Source organism: Vipera ursinii, assembly GCF_947247035.1.
Source record: "Vipera ursinii genome assembly, chromosome: 2".
NCBI classification, from domain to species: Eukaryota; Metazoa; Chordata; class Lepidosauria; order Squamata; family Viperidae; genus Vipera; species Vipera ursinii.
The window spans coordinates 256,358,558-256,373,994 of NC_139513.1; the positions used below are offsets into that span (position 1 = coordinate 256,358,558).

The 15,437-nt window shown below is 33.3% G+C and overlaps 1 protein-coding gene across 8 annotated transcripts in view; it reads left to right on the forward strand.

The window, feature by feature from the left end:
* The window catches only part of MEF2C (myocyte enhancer factor 2C), a 190,772-nt gene that overhangs the window by 24,678 nt on the left and 150,657 nt on the right, over positions 1-15,437 (forward strand). Inside the window, exons 1-2 of one of the 8 annotated variants that reach the window (XM_083355900.1) lie at positions 416-431; positions 588-643. The exons of 5 other annotated variants lie outside the window; for them this stretch is intronic. The gene's annotated coding sequence lies outside the window, so the exon portion shown is untranslated. Of the gene's footprint in view, positions 1-274; positions 432-584; positions 644-15,437 lie in introns of those variants that run through there. 2 more of the 8 variants (XM_083355903.1, XM_083355899.1) reach the window with 2 other exon arrangements.

Genomic DNA, 15,437 nt, shown 5'->3' on the forward strand with positions numbered 1-15,437 from the left:
AGGGAGGAAAAAAAAAGAGGAGGAGGAGGAGGAGGAGAGGAGGGAAGGCAGAAGGAAGAGAAGCCTCGCCGGGCGTGGAGTTTTTGAATCCTCCCTTCCCTGCCTCTCCTCTCTCTCTCCCCCCTCCCCTCCTTCCTGCGATCCGTGATGTTACAAAGCCTGTGAGCTGTGCTTTCCCCATTCGCCTCCTGTCACTTCCTTCCTGGACGCTCTCAGGACGAGTCCGCTTACTTTTAATCCGACCAGCAGCACGGGCACTTGCGCCTGCTGCACGCTTAGGGACACACGCCGCCGCCGCCACCAGCGCCACCACAAAGCTCCTGGCAGTTCACTGGATTGATTTTCAAGGTTGTGTGTGTATGCGCGCGCGGTCCTGCGCGCGCGCGCGCCCGTGTGCATGTGTGGTTAAAGGAGGCTGCGTGTTGGACCAGGTGGGGAACATCTTACAAGGCTGGAAGAATTAAAAGCTTTTTCCCCCGTTCCTTCTCTTCCTCTTCCTCTTCCTCCTCCTCCTTCTTCTTCTCCTCCTCCTCCTCCCCCACTCTGTTCAATCACTTCTCTCTTTCTCTCTCTTGTTTCTCAAGAAGAGGAAAAAAAAAAAGAATATCTCAAGGACTCGCCTGATCATCCAAACGTTTGCGATGTAAGTACACGTGCAATTCGTTTAGAAGTCAGGGCTGTGTTGACACTGCTGGGTGTCTATTGATAGGCATTGTGGTATGTGTGGCAGTAAAGTCAGGTGTCCTTTGGATGATAGAGTCATCCAGCAGTAGATGGCTTTAAGGGAATGTGGCATTCTTAAAGTCACCTAGGTAAGTTGCTGAGGATTTCTTCCTCTCTTCCCCCTCCATCTGCTTGAGTGTTTAAAGTTTCATGAAGTTAGTGCACGTCATTGGTGTATTTTGGTATTGTGAAGTGAGCTAGGGTTGTTTGTCTTTTAACATTTCACCAAATGCTTATGACCTTGGAGTACTTGTCCCATGAATTATCAAACAGTGCAATGAAGAAATAACCTGGCATAAGAGCAAATGCCCTTTTAAACTTCGATGTGTGCAGTACATCACTTTTTTTCATGCTTTGGTTTTCATCACAGCATCTCTCCCAACACATGTTTGCCTTTATAAGCTTCCTTATGAAATGGAGGAAACTGGAACATTTGAATGGAAAAGCAAGCAATGTTCCACTTTTGCAGTCTTTCTAACTTTAGCTGTAAGTTGACCGAGGTTGTATTGCACTTTGGCAGCCTGATTTTTTTCCTATTAATTAAAACTTCAGGCTGAAGATGACTACACAAGAACAAGGGAGATCTATAGAGAATACTCTTTCATTGTAAAAAATATAAAGCAGTTATAGTTTCTTCATAGAATCTAGTTGCCTTCTAACAGACTTGGCAATTAATATAAAACTGGTTTCAACATTTCTGTTTATTAAACATATTTTAGAATAATATAACTGCTTTAATATTGATATTACTTGCGAATGTTGTGCAGTCTTATCTTTAAGTAGCACAGATTGGACTTTAAATAAGATACTTATGGCATGTACTTTGTATCTGCTACTGTTGGCTAAGTAAGCACAAGGGCAATCTGCCAGTATTTTAGAGGTAGACTAAAGATTCTTGGCTTGAGAAGAAATGTCTTTTAGTGAATTTTAAAAGCAATTGTCTTTAAATGGTGTCAGTTCCTTTATAGTTTTAGTACAACATATAAATATGTTCTAAGAGCCAGTTGCCCTAGCTATATATTTGAAGTCTGTATTTAAGTTGCATTCAGTAGAGATTGAATAACATAGATACCTGCAAGAAATATAATAATATTAAACCATAAGGCATAGAGCAGTGTTCAGGTATAACCAGTCTCCTTTGATTTTTTTTTAATTTAAGATTTTAACATATATTCAGCATTGTATCAGATAGTCTGGAAGCATCATTATGATTAATAGATTTTCATTACAAAGCTTTGATGAACTATAGTTTAGTATCAAAATAATAAGTACCATATTTTTATACTATCAGATGTTGTAGGCAATAAAATTCACACATTTAGAAAGTGTTAAGGCAGTTCCTATTATTCTTAAATGGCTATTGCATTCATTTTAATGTGATAAAGATTATTTAGTGCTATTAGGAGCACTGACTAAAATCTTCAGGATTTGATAAGTCATGTCAGTATTATTGCAGATATGTTTTATTTTGTTTAACTTCTTATACAAAATAAATTGCTCTTGTATGTTCAAATATTAGTTTTGAAACATGCAAGCCATTTCATGAGTTAAGTTTCAGAGAACTCCTTGTATGACAGTCATATAAATGAGTGAAGGTTTATGAAATGAAGCTCATTACCAGAAACAAGTATCTTTGGGGTTGTTACGAACAGTGCGTTGAACAGTGTAGACTGCCAACTGATTACACTCCCTTAGATTTTCTTTAAAGTATGCTAAATTATTAAAGTCACATCTGTGTAACAGGTGATATATAACTGCATATAAATTAGAAATGGAATAATGGAATATTCCAGATTCAGAGCTGAATAATACCCTATTAGGACGTACTAAAATTGCACAAAAACTATATGACCTATTATTAGACTATGTTATTTAAAGTAACATGTCTGAATTGTCCTTTATAGAATATTTTACAAATGCAATAAAACAATCATAAAACACTGTATTGAAAGATATTTATTTACAATAAAATTATAACTTAACAATGATGTACTAATGCTAATAATTAAAATATACTTTTTGTCATCTAATAGCAAGATGATAACAGACTTCATTAATATTATACAAATATACAAAACTATATACTTTAAGTAGGGATACATACTTAACTAGGGAATAAAACTATTTTTGTCTCACATAAAATACACAATTATTGGGTGAATAAATAGAAATAAACTTTAAATAGCATGTCTGAACTGCAAACTTGCCTAACTCTTATATGTTCTCTTTATGATACTATTTATGATGAAAAATAAACCCACAGTCTAAATCACATAGATGCTAAAATCTATAGAACTCTGAGAAATACATTTCTTAACATAAGGCTAGATTATCAATATTTTGTAAGCAATATTGATTTCAAAGTAAGAAAATATGGATCAGTCATTTTTAAGTGTTTAACAAACTAGACAATGTCATTTTTACTTCCTTCCTTGACTATTCCGGGATTTTTTTTATTTGTCATTGTTTTCAGAGCATCATGATTCCATATTAAATATCAGAAAGAATGCTTACATTAAAAATGTTAAGAATTAAACCTGTTGGACACAGACCAACTTTTCAATTATGCTGAAGTCACTTCTTTAAGAAAAACCCATAGATTGGGATAGTTTAAATTCTGATATTTTTTATATACAGAGCATAAATAAGTCCTATTGATGAAAACAAAAATTGTCCACACATCATTTCTACTGCAAATGTGCATTTATTCCAAGTATCTGTCTGATGTATATTCTTTACCTACTTCCATCTCATAAATGTTCATGTTATGTATTTGGCAAAATGGAAACATAAAGATCAAATTTAGCAAAGATAGATATCCCTATGCAGTATTGTTAAAACTTATATTAAATTAAGTTTTAAGTGGCTGTTGGTATAATTTTTTATTTATAATATATATAAAGAAGGCCTATGGACTATAGAGTAGATTAATATGGTGAAGAGGTTGAATGTAAAGTGTGTACATATACAAGCACATTTCTTTATTTTAAGCGTATAATGATTGGTTTATGGCTCCGAACTGGTTTAAGTTAATCTTCTGAGAGGTGTCAGGCAGTGTGGTAGTTGTGGACAGGTGTGATTAAATCCTAGTACCTTCATCTGTACCTTAATCTCAAGTGTTGCATTGACTGCAGTGCAGCAAAGCATGGCTGTTTGTTAGAATCTGTCATCTTTAGGAAATCAGAGCAGATTATATAGACAATTCACAAAACCAACAGTGACAACAAAGTCTTATGTGCCTTACAAAAAGAGGATTAGGCAGTTCAGATGTCAACTTGATTGGACAGAGATAAAAGCTGATTGCTGCTGCATGGCAAGGCACCCTTCATTTCTAATTGGCTATTTATTAGATAAGGAGTATTATACTTTGCTTAATCATTGTTAGGATACTGTTGGAAATATAGGAAGCTCAGGTTTTCAGTCAGAATGTGTTTTGGGAAAGATGTAGTCATTCAGAATGCAGCATATATAGTTACAATGTTTTAAAAGGCTGTGCAATGATTATAAAACCTTAGGAAGTTCTATTTTATGATACCACAATACCTGGTGAACTGGCACATGCGCCAATACTTTAAGATTATTCCGAAAGTGTGGTCTTTTTTTTTAACTATACATATTTACAACAGAATACAAGACAGAAGCAAGGCACATCCAAATTTTCAGAGAATTTCTACTGAAATCATTGACATTGCTGCTGAATACAAAATTTAAGAATTACAACTATTCAGCTAACTTTCTAATTTACCAGAAAATGTATTGCCTTCACTCTGTTTCATTCCCAAGAACATTTGACAAAGCTGTTTAGGATAGAGTATTAAGTTGTGTTTGCATACTGTATTTGGAAAGTTAATTGGCATTTTTTATTGTAACATTTAAAAGCTTTTTGTTGCTTTTGCTGATTAATTGTCCAAAATTTCTCACTTTTTACAAACAAAATACTGTTTTTAAAAAGCACAGTGGATATTGTTTTGCCTACTGTAACATTAGCGAGTCAGCCACAAACATACATATTGTTTCTGATTATCTGTGATGTAGATTTCTAAAAGTACTACTGTACTTGGAACATTTTCTATTAATTTCTATTAATTTTAAATTGCAAAAAAATTTCAACGATTAATTATACTTGTTTAATTACAAATGTTTGATATTTGTGATATTTTGTGTTCATTCACTCCCCCCACCCAATTTAATATGCCCTTTATTTACAGGATTCACAGTTTAGATTGTCGTCTATAAGGTGTTTTGGATTTATGCACTGTGGTCCTAAACACATTGCTTGGAAATAAGTCCCATTGAACTCAGTATGGTATAATCTAAATACCCTAAATATAGAATTGAGATGCCAGTCAGTTTACAGAGAAGTACGTTTATGGTAGATTCCTATGTATGTTTATTTGAAAGTAAATTCCCCCAAATCTAGTAAAATTTGTTTTGAAATGATAGGTTAGATTAGATGTCAGTCAACATAAATCAAAGCAATATGATATAACTATATTGGATGCATAAGTGTGAGAAATGACACTGAAAAAATTACCTTCTTAGTCTGAGTGTGATAAAAATACACAAGCCTGTAACAGTCCATTTCACATAATGTACTACAAGCATTTCATAGCAATATAAAAGGAAAGTTTTGCGGAAGTAAAATTTTATTACCATTTATATACTATATATAGACTTTATCAAATGTTATTATATAGGTCAAATAAAAATGTATGGTTGATGCTAAAGATTAAATATAATGAAAGAGGTTTGCTATAAATAATGAAGAATGAAACACAAAAACTTTCTATAACATTCTTGAAATTGGTGTAGGTTTTCAATACATGTAAAATGTACAATTAAAAAAATAGTATTGATATGCAATATTTTAATTATATAGAATGGATTATATCTTCAATTCATAAACCTTTCTGGTAGCCATTATTTTCAATACAAATGAGCCACTGAGCAACAATATTTTAGTTTTCAATTTTTGTATCCTCCAATGGTTTGCTGAGCAAAAGTATAACATCCTAAATTAGTTATGTAGCATTGGAAGAACCACTTATCAGTGTTAACCTTTGGAGAACTTTGTAGATATCAGTCAATAGCCTAAATGTATATTCAACCTAAATGTAATGATATAATAAATGCACCTTTATTTTTTTAGTATACTGAGAACTAGCATGTTATTTTTTTCTTCTTCAATTCAATTGTGTTTAATTCTTGAGACTGGCTGAACAAGTCATTGAAGTTTTTTTGGCAAGGTTTTCAAATGTGGTTTGCCATTGCATTCTTCCTAGGGCTGGTTCAAGGTCACCTAGCTAGCTTTGTGCCTAAGGCAGGACTAGATCTTATGGTTTCCCAGTTTCTAATCTAATGCCTTAACCACTGTATCAGATCTGGATGATGATAAAACTATTTTTTCATGTATCTAGAATTTGTAAAACTATTCAGCTAAAAGTTGGATAAACATTAAACATTTCTTTTAGAATTCATAGCCACAGGTTTGTTCATATACTCTAAAACTACAACAGACAGTGCTTTGTTTACAGTTCTTAATGACCTGCATTGAAATTTATTTTTGGAACAAAAGTATCAAGTGGTCTTTAATCTAAAACTCTGCCATATAATTATCAGCTGAGCTTACATTAGTAAGATACAGTTCTAAACTATGCCATTTATTTATTGCATTTGGAATGAAAATGTAACTTGCTTATAACCATCACTATTAAATTAAGTTTTAGCATAGAAATCTAATAAATTAAGGTATTGCGGGGGAAACGTATTGTTTGAATGCCACAGAAAGTTTGGGTAAAATTTTATATAAACTGTTGTTTGTATTTAAAGAGAGTTATTGTATACAACGTATTCAGTCAGACTGCAATTGGATTAAAATTTCTAAAAATTTCTAAAAATACGCAGAATATACAGAACAGATATGTCACCTAAAAACTAGATAGGCACATGATGCAGAGATGGCATATATGACAATAAAAGTATACAAAAGATATTATCTTCTCTGCTTGCTACCAGAAATGTTATGGTTTTTCCAGTAAGGACTGAGAAGAAGAGAACAGATGTGTAGATTTCAGACAAAATCTTTCAGAGACACTTATCCTACTAACAGAATATAGCTGACATTGATGGGCTATGTCCATGAGTTTCCTAGTATGGCTTTGTTGCAATTCCTTAATAGTTGGTTAAATATATTCATGCTGGAAATATTTCAGAATATTTTACAGTCTTTCCTCCTTCAGTCCTGAAAGCAAAGAACAAATGTGTTGAACATGTTCCTATGACCTGACATACTTTTCTTTTTCCTGGAAAATGGAAGGCAACTCTTAAAGCTATGAACCTTCATTAAAGAAAGACATGGATTTAGATATTTGCATTAAACATGTGCACATAGAAATCATTTAAAGCTTTTTACTTTTTTTCCTGGGAAGACGATTGTACATTGTGGGTGAAATATATAATACCTTTTAATCATAGAACTCTATAGCTGAAATTAAATAGAACATTAAAAAACAGATATTATAGATATTTTTAAATATTTAGCATTCCATTTCATTGGTTTGCCAAGGGCTAGCCTAATATATAATGAACATTTAGTAAATTTGTAGATATAATGAAATGCTTATTATTAGAAATAAGAGTTATCATTTTTTACATATGTTGCCATTTTCCTATACCCATAATTCAGGCCAGATTTTCATACCTGTCAGACCCATTTAATGAATCATAACATCTCTCAGTGTGCCATACACGTTTACAGTACTGTGCATGTTGTTTCATGTCACTTTTCAAATCTAGAATAAAATAGACACCGTGTTGTTGTTGGGACATTTTGTCTATTTGCTCTATTATAGTTACTCCTATCCTTCTATTGCTGTTGAGAAAGACAGTACAGACTCAATGTTATTCTAGTCTATATTGTGAAATACACTTATATGATATATTCTCAGATCATACTAAGCCATAGTATGGGTTTAGGCTTAATATGCTATGTAACCCAGTTGTACTTTATAAATTGGCAGCTATCTCAGAGTTTCACAAAATTATCCTTTGAAATCAAGTGAGTGGAAGGATGAACCTAGGAATTGGATACAAGGTCGCATTGTAACACAGTAGATACAGGAAGTTTTTGTTGTCCAGGTAAGGTCCTAACCCAAACAGGAAGCATATAATGCTTCCTGTTCTGGATGGCCAATGTCTTGCCTGGTGGGTCATTTATTATAAGCTTCAAAGGGAATAGCTACATACCAAGTATTGCCTGCAGCTCCTAAGATATAGTTAGAGTATAAATTGGGGGGGGGGGGAAATGCTAACAGTTTCTTATTTTCCTGGAAACCTATTGCAGCAAGGCGGTGTGGTATTTTCTTAGTAGTCACACATCATTCTGGACATGTCAGTCTTCTGCCTACTGGTATTCTTCATGGAATTTGATCTCTATAAGCAATGCCAGTATTATATTGGATAAATGAAAGATACAGTGGTGCTTAGGTATATAATCTTAAATATACTTTGTTATGTGGATATTATAAAAGATTGGACTTGAAATGATTTTTTCCAATGCTTTCAGCACTCTCTGTTTTTAAGTTTTAAAAATGAATCATAATGCCTGCAGAAGGAGAAATTAAGAGCAGAAAGAAAAATCAGAGAGTGAAGCTTAATCCTCATGTTTATAATTTCTCTGTTTAAAATATCCCTCAAGTTTTTTCTATATTGGGTTAATATACATATATACTTATACACCCACACACCAACAAATTAAAATTGAACCCAACAGGTTATGAATATATTCAAATCATTGGTAATTTGAAATGGAAAAATGAAGCAGAAAAGAAAAACATTATTTGTCCTTTGACTGTAAACTTTGTTTTTCCCAAGGTAGCTGGTTTCTGTGGGTTATTTTTAAAGACTCTTTTTTTTAAAAAAATAGTATTTTAAATACCTGTTTTACATCTTTATCTAAGAACAGGAAAGCAGTTGATAATGGATTCAGATCCAACTGTGAAAGCATCTAGGGAAAAAAAAGTTGTAGCAGGTCCAAAAGTTGACTATAAGAAAAAGTATGCTTGAAATGGTTGCACTGCATTTTAGTTAACTAAAGAGAATCTTATTTAACAAATTTGATCTGTGTCTTTTGAGCCATTACCTTTGTAATGTTTAATTTATATATTAGCCTAGGAATCTATCTGGAGTATATTTTTAATTTGGCTTTTAATACATTTATATCAGAGATGCAAACTCAACCAACTGTTATTTGTAATTGATTCCATAAACAAAGCAGGATGAATGTCACTTGTGGTATGCAACTGCTGCCTGGATTAAACTGTAGTGCTAGCTTTTAAATAATCAATACCTGTTAAAAGGTACGGGGTGGAGGGGGGTGGAGGTAGGGGTTAAAATACTTATCTCAAAGAACTGAGAAGGACAAATTGCTTACCTATAAAATGTAGAGAAACAGTTTTCACAGATAAGATAATCTGTAGGTAATGGCACCTTTTAACAGATAAACAATATAGTTTTTATGGATGCCTTCTTCATTTTGATAGTCTGAGACAGTGGAATGTTAGTAATAACTGCAAAGCAGATTACACCCATGATTAAAAGCATGACTGTATACAGTGTATACAGTGAAGTTGTGATATATCATTGTGATAGAGTTGTGATATACGGTTATATATCACAACTGGTGATATGCAACTATTTTAGGGGGGGGGAGTCCTTGTGCAGACTATTCTAAACTGTTTCATTGAATCTGACCTTTAGGTAATTCTACTAATTTTTGTTTTATCTTTGTGAAATTCTGAAGTTTTATAACTATTGCTGTTATAAAATGCTATTATTAAATTGGTCACTATAAAATAAACTACTTGATAGGGCTACAATACAATAATTTATTAAACTTGTACGCTGCCCAAATCTCAACAACTATGGACAGCTCACAATGATTATACAAAAGATTATAGTATATTTAATAAAACATAAAAAGAAAGTAAAAGAAAGATAGATGGCAGGGGTGATGAAGGGCAGGATCTAGCTGTCCCTCACTAAACGCCCAGGTGAACATGTTTGGAATTCAGATATGGCTATTGTGAAAGGTTTTTTTATTGTAGCCAAGGACTTTGAAACTGAAGTAATCCTAACTTAATTGCTTTTCTCTTTGATTTACTCTGTATTCTATATACTGTCACTTATATATCTGTGTGTATGCATATCTGCGTTTTCTACATACTTTACATTTATATATTCTATTTACTATTTACTATTTGTTCTATTTATATTCTCTGCTTTTGCAAACCAGCTTTCAGATGGCCCATGGCAAATATTTGTTACCATAATGTTGCCCTTTTATGCAAATTATGTATTTATATATATTTTTTTACAAGCCCAGGAGACCAGAGGGAGGAAAATTAGTATGGTCAATCAATTTCTGTCAACTTTCATGTTTAAATTCTCAGAATAAATATTCTTGTCACTGACAAAACATGAAACTAGTAAACTTTATCTAAAATAAATTATATGTAAGTGTATATCATAATATGAACATTACTGAAGTATTGTAACCTGGTATTCTATTTAGTACTTAATGAATCTGAAACAGTATTTCATTAATATATATATAAATCAAATAGTTTCTTTAAAAGGCATTTCTAACCTAGTGATACCAGACTGTAATCCTGTTATTAAAAGTATAGTAATTAAGGACCATTTAATCCAACACTTTACTGGGAGACACTAATCATTAGGTGGAAACTGGACAATTTAACATGCAATGACATATGCGACTAGGAAAACTTCAGTGAATATATACCTAAACTTAAATCTGATTAAACCTGGCACATGATGATTTTCTGAGAGTAATGTGTAAACCAGGATTACGTATGTTCTTTTTGTGTATTTTCTTAAGATAGGAATTTTCAGTTTAAAAACCAACAACAGTGTTATGATGTTTTAATTTATAACGGATACCAGATTAAACAGCTTTAAATCTGTCCTTTTTATTATTCTGAATGGCAATCTACATGCTTCACAGTTTGTAGCTTTCAGACTTTAAATTTTGGACTTAATTTCTCCCACTTTAAAATGGATCACTTTAAGAAACGCATTCTTAAGGTTACCACTTACAAATAAGATACTGTATATAATAATCATTTATTAAATTATATTCGTATCTCATATTTCTCATATGAACATATGTTTCATTTGGCTTTTAGTTTACACTCTCCCTTTAGTTGTCTGTGTCTTCATAATCCTTTTTTTTAAAGTATTGTTAATTTGCTAGAGAGAATGATGCCATCTTTATTTTTTTACAACTACAGCCAATATAAATAATGCACTAACCTTCTTTTCCCCATAATAACAAGGTGGGGCTGAAAGATGGATTGTCACTCACACAGTTTTCATGAGTAAGGCACAACTGGTTTGATATCTCAACCAGGCACTACATCAAACATGCCCTCTAAATGAGAGTGGTTGATGCTTCTTTAAAGTATTGAACCTTTTTTAATGTTCATCAGGAAGTGCAGTAAGTATCCCATGTGGTACAGTTTGCCCATAGAATAATTGATGCCAGTATAATGATGACCAAGGCAACTCAGTTCCCCCTTTTGCGTGTCCCAGGACTGACATGTAGTCCATCTGTAAGGAGGAAAAATAGATGATTTCCCTCTGCTGTTACCTAGTTCCAGTTGATTGTTATGTCTGACTCAAGACAAACTATGGTTAGGTTTATTTTTGGCTTAGAGCAAAATTTGTTCTGAGCTAAACTATGGTTGATGAATGTTGTCTTTATTCTTAAACCATAGCTGTAAATTTAATTATGGTTTGGGTTTGAACATTTCAAAAAATGGTACTGTAATTAAGGAAAGCAAACACTTGTTTTCCCCTCATGGCCTTGTCATAACAAAAATGATGAGATGTAGGTTATGAGATAGACTTCAGCACATAGCATTGAAACATAGAATAATTTATCTTATGATCAAGTTAGCATTTTCTGAGATCAATGCATTGTTTATTCTTTTTTTTTAACCCAAACCTTATTTTAAATCAGGGGCACAGTAGAATGGGTGTACTTTTCCACACTGGCCTCTTGACACACTCAAATATATTCTTCACATGCACTGTGCGCTTCTTGTAAATTCATGAGCAACTAAAATAGTGATAGTTAAATGTTAGTGTTCCCTGCACTATGAATGTTTAAAACATTGATATCAGCACCTTTAACGTCTATTCACAAATCCATTGGATCCATGAAAGGAGATCAGTATGATAATTTAGGATGTTGTATCCTTTAGAGATCTTTTTAATGTTTTCGGATTCCTGGCTGCAGTCAACAATAGTGCAAAATTACTGAGCCAGCTTCAGGGCTAGACAGCTGTGCCCAATACTAAATATATCTTTCAACATCAGCTCTGTCCATATTCAAAAAATGCTATCATCTTACACTTGGAATTACTGCACTTGCTCACAGTAAGGCTTAAGGGGATAGGTAGGTAGGATCGCACTAACTATAATTCTTATCATAACTGTTGCCATTATTCTTATCACATGATATCAAAGTGAAAAAAAATGTGAAATGGGTGACAGTAGAATCCTGCAGCTAATGGCAAAGGATGCTAAGCTTAGTTATAGTGATAAGACTGAAGAAGCATATTTATGGAATAAGAAAATTTAGAGAAACAGCAATACTGCTAAATGTTAAATGACGAACTGAGACTTTTATTATTCTTCCCAAGAAAGCAGAGTGGACATTGCTGATTGTGTTCTTGACATGACATTAAAAGAATGAACATTGCTCCTATTTTTATTCTTGTTTCACTAAACCATTATTTTGATATTTTCTATACTGCAAAAAAAAATGACTGAAAATGACTGTTGGACATTGTGTAAGTGCTTAGGCCTGTTATCCAATGGAGTACGGAGTGTTTGGTTTAGGGAAATCAGAGTGAATTCTTTAACTTAGTGATGGACAACCTTAAAAGCGGAAGGGACGCCAAAAAGCATATGGAGCCATTCCATACATTGAGTGGGGAGCTTAGGAATTTTCTTTTTTAACAATGATATTCCACTTTGGAAAGTAAAATGCTCATGTATTCCCTACCTCAAAAAAAAAAACCACTGTGAAACTGTGCTGTATATTTTCAGAAACCATGGCCAGAGGTGACTACCAGGCCACAAACAGAGGACTTGGGGCCTCAGGGTTTTAGGCTGACTATTCTTATTCTATGCAGTAATACCGTACGCATAACATGGAGTAAACTGCAGCTGCAGAGAAAGTAAACTAATAGTAGGAAGTTACAACCATCTGATGCTAAGGAATGAAGCCCTATAATAATTCTGGTAGAATTCTTTACTTCTAGACAGCTAGAGAAGCAACGGAGACATAGCAGTTAAATTTCTAATATTGACCTGAACCAAATGAGAAATTGTTGCAATTTTAACAACTGTGTATCTTGCTCAATTACATTTTGCTGTGGCTAAGCAACACTTTGATTAAAGGTGCAACTCCTATATGCCACGGTAAGCATATGGAATTGTCAGCCACACTGCACTCACTGCCTATTGAGGAGTTGCACCCTAAAATACAACTAGTGTTCCAGCATTTATTTATTTACAGTTGCTTGGAATGAAATGCTACAAGTGGCTTGAATATTACATAGGTGCTTGAAACAAAAAAATGAAGACTTAAACCCTTTTTTTTTCATTTACTGTGTGCTAGATTTTAATATGCTCAGTGAAGAACAATTCTGACTAGATAACTTGATCTTCTTGTTCCATTTCTGGGACAATTAATATTTATGTGTTGATCGAATTGGTGAATTTGTATATGATTTTCAGAATTGAGAATCAAACTTCATTAGAATACTGAGCATACTTTCATTCTTGTCAGATGCTTATCTAAAAACCTTTTCACTTTGAATCACTTGTAAAGGAGGAAAGGTTGATTACTATTTTTTAAAAAAAAATATAAACACAATTGTTTCTATAGTCAGTAGATTAGAAACAACTTTTTATAGAAATGCTGCAGTATTTACACATATGTCTGTGACCAAATGTATAATCTATCCTCCATATGACTTTACAACTTGTGGACTTTTAAAATGAGTTTATATAAATAGGTCTTCACTGTTCTAGTTGTTTCTTGTCAATGCTAGTTGTAGCTTCTTCTCAGTCCTATATATATTTTCACAGAAGTATGTCACAGTGCTTTCACTGGGGCTCAAAACTTAGTAAGCAGTAAATTTACAGTAGTTAATTTTTGAATTGTAAAGTTTGCATATTTGCTGAAGTTTTCTTTAAATTCTCATTTAGAGTAATAGAAAGGCTGCTTAAATTCAGTGTTGTGGAGAAGAATCACTACTTTTTACCAGCAATTCATTCACATACAGCTAAAAGTCATCTGGGTGGTTGCCTGTGGCAGGCATTTCAAGTAGACTTAACTTAGCAAATCCCTATCCTGTTGCTGTTGCTTTTGTTATCTTTCTGTCACTCTCTCCTGTTCTGAAGCAGGATCATAAGGATATGCAGTGTCAGTGAGATAAAGCAGGGCTTCTTGCTGGCCACATAACCCAAAATGTCTATAACTTTATCTCTTGGAATTGCTAGGTAATAGAATGTAATGAGATGCAGGCATTTGGAATATCAAATGCAGGATGCAACTTTGTGGGATGGATGACTTTTTTAAAAAAAAACAATGTACAAATGAAGATGTTAAGAATTAAAGTGGATGTGGAAAATACAGATCACAGCAACAGACAAAGAAGAGTACTCTTTTGTACTTGGGAAAGAATCCAGGTGGTTTCCAGAGAAAGATTTGGCCAATATACAATACTATAATTTTTTTCAGATGGATACTTCTTCATATCCCTATAGCAGCATATAATAATTTAGAATTGAATGGTAGAATTCAGAAATGATCATATTAAAGAAGGAATTTTTGCTCCTTTGGCTTTTTTCCCCGTCTGTATTGGGGCAACCAAAGAGAAATTAACAGCGGAGTGAATGTGTTCTTTATATTATTTGCCTTTATAAGCCATACATTTTTTGCTTCATTCTGATTTACTGTGACTGAATGGGGTACTGCGGTAGTTAACTCATTCATTTTATTCCTTCTTCCACATGAGACTAGTTTATTGTTCTCATCATACAAACTTTGTAAGATTGGTTCATATATCAAAACAAGCTGGTGCTTCTTGATTAATTTTTCCTAATTGTATGAAAAAAGACAATTGTGGGTAAGAAAATTGATTTGTCTTTATGTGTCACTGGTGCACATAATATGTCATATTCTTCATTTTAGAATGGCTTCTTATTTTTGCTACTGTATGGAATGCCTTAAATATAGGCAAAGAAGAATAGCTAGCATTGAAACTCTGATTGTGGGCAACTCTTTGGTTCTTTGTTTACGTAGTGAAGACTTCAATGATCCCTCTGGTGATCATTTCTACTTTCCTTTGTCTGTAGATAATTTCAGCTAATAAGCCAAAGAAATGACAGAGAATAAATTATTATTATTCAGCCTGAGACACTTCAGTTCTAATCCTGAATCCAAAGTTACTCTCTTAAACCACCCCCACCCCCATCCTTTCAAATGAAATAAAAATTTTAAAAGGGAATTCTAGTTTTTCTTCCTTACAAAAACCCATGTGCTGAGAGAATTATTCCCATCTGTCCTTCCTCTACTCCCATTCAGTAACCTTGTTGCAAGGTTATGATTAGTGAGA